The sequence below is a fragment of the Amblyomma americanum genome, chromosome 1 (genome assembly GCF_052857255.1).
Source record: "Amblyomma americanum isolate KBUSLIRL-KWMA chromosome 1, ASM5285725v1, whole genome shotgun sequence".
Lineage (NCBI taxonomy): Eukaryota > Metazoa > Arthropoda > Arachnida > Ixodida > Ixodidae > Amblyomma > Amblyomma americanum.
In genome coordinates, this window is record NC_135497.1 from 67,601,024 (window position 1) to 67,602,983 (window position 1,960).

The 1,960-nt window shown below is 53.3% G+C and overlaps 1 pseudogene; it reads right to left on the bottom strand.

Annotated features, from left to right (window-relative positions):
* Positions 1-1,120: 1,120 nt before the first annotated feature.
* LOC144116775 (U2 spliceosomal RNA) lies at positions 1,121-1,275 on the bottom strand (annotated as a pseudogene).
* Positions 1,276-1,960: the final 685 nt, after the last annotated feature.

Here is a 1,960-nt window from a genome sequence, read left to right on the forward strand (position 1 = left end):
GCAGGAGGGGTCAGATCGCATGTGAAAGAGGTGCAAGCGAGCTTGGGTAAGAATGGTGTTGGATGGAGGCCGTGTGCATCGTGTGGCAGCCGATCGCACTTGACAAATCCCAGAGATTGTGGTATGGTGGTGCCCTTGATCTATGAGCCACGGGGACATCCCTGTACACTGTAATACGAGGCGTTCCGTGATTTCTTCTTCCACTCCGCCGATTCTACACAATGCGGCTTGCACTTCGGGGGAGGAATCGAAACGGCGCCGGTGGTGTGTCAGGGTGCGGTGGGCTCCCGCGCGCGCTTCAAAATACAAGGCGCTCTCGACACGCCGTTGTCGTAGAAGTGTGTCCGATATAGCTACGCACAGGACTTGAGCGCCATTGCCTCTCGCCACTGTGCGGTTTCCTCTTCGCGTACCTCTATCTTCAGCGTCAGTGTCCATTTGCGCTGGCTTTCATCTTGAACCGGATCGTCGAGGAAGCCGAACATGTGCTTGAGCGTGTGGACCCGCTTGCACCACCTTGTTATAATGCATTTGATAGAGGTATCGGCACAGCTGAGCGGCGTGCCTACCACTCCTCGTTCATGAGGCGCAATCGTCCCGTATACGCCTGCTTGCTGTGTGTCTCCCGCGCTTCGAAAGACGACCAACTAATAAAGTAGTGAATGTCCTCCACAGGTCCACGGCCATGATATCCTAATGCAATTCGGCGAACATCGCTCTGTGCCCGCTCCAGACGTGCGCAGGTATTAACCGATGAAATAGTGACCACGGCATTTGCGAACGTTAGTGCCGGCATGTGCACTCCCTTCCACATTTTGCAGCAAGAAACGATTGTAGCCCTAGAACACGGGGGCATAGGGTCCGGCTTGCGCGTCTTGAGGCTTTCCGAATATGGTCTTCATGAGTCACGCAGATATCTGCCGATGCGATGAAGGTGTCTCCCCGGTATCGGTACTGCGTCGCCCTTGGCCCGTCGTTGTTGTTGTTGCTGATAGGAAGAAAAGGAAAGTACACGGGCCTGCCTACTAGCTCAAGCCGAGCCACGCTCGCTGCCGTGTGCTGAAAGTAGGAGAGTTAAAGGATAGGAGAGCAAGCATAGAAAGAAAAGCCGCGCGCTAATATGCCCCGGGCCGATCCCGGAGGCAGTGCAATACCGGGACGACCCGTGCCAGAGTGCTTCAAGCCAAGCACTCCGCCATATTCCAAAAGTAAGTTTAATATCTTGGGTCCAGGGACCTGCAGCAGATATTAAAACAGATATCAAATATCAGGTATACGGCCCGTTGGCCCGTTGGCAAAGGTAACTGGTTTATAAAGCTGGGAACCCGAAAAGGCGTTGGTGGCGTCATCTGTTGTCTGCAGAAGAAAACGCCACGACGCGAAAGGCGTCGAGGAGAGATTCGAAAAGTGCGCGGGGTTCTTTGATGGTGGTGGTGGTGAAAAGCCTTTATTGAATAAAAGAGATGAGGCTCTTTAAAGAGCCCCGCAATGGGTGGAGTCCTTATTCCGGGACCCTATTGGTCGAAGCCGCCAGCTTAGCCTTTTTGACCAAAGCCTTATGGGCCTGAAAATACCAATAGCCAAGCAGGGTCACCTCCCGTTCCTCTCTGGTAAGGTTGGGGAGGGGGGAGCTGAGTTGCGCTGGCAAGCCCAAACCATGTGGTAGGTATCAGCCACCTCCACACAGTGTTTGCACCCGACATTGAAAGCGGGATAGAAGTGTTTTGGTAATGCAGGGCACAGCATTGTATTAGTGAATAACCGGAGTAGATCGCGTTCGTTTGCTTTCCCCAGTCTCTTTGCAGAGGCTGGGTATAGGTGATGACTATCCTTATAATGGATTGTGATATCTTTCAAGGAGAGTAAGCAGCTACGTACCTTCAGGTTCCAGGTGCTCAGTACCCAATGGGAACGCCCAGTGAATGAGTGCTTGGGCCGCCGCGTCTGCAGATTTGTTTCC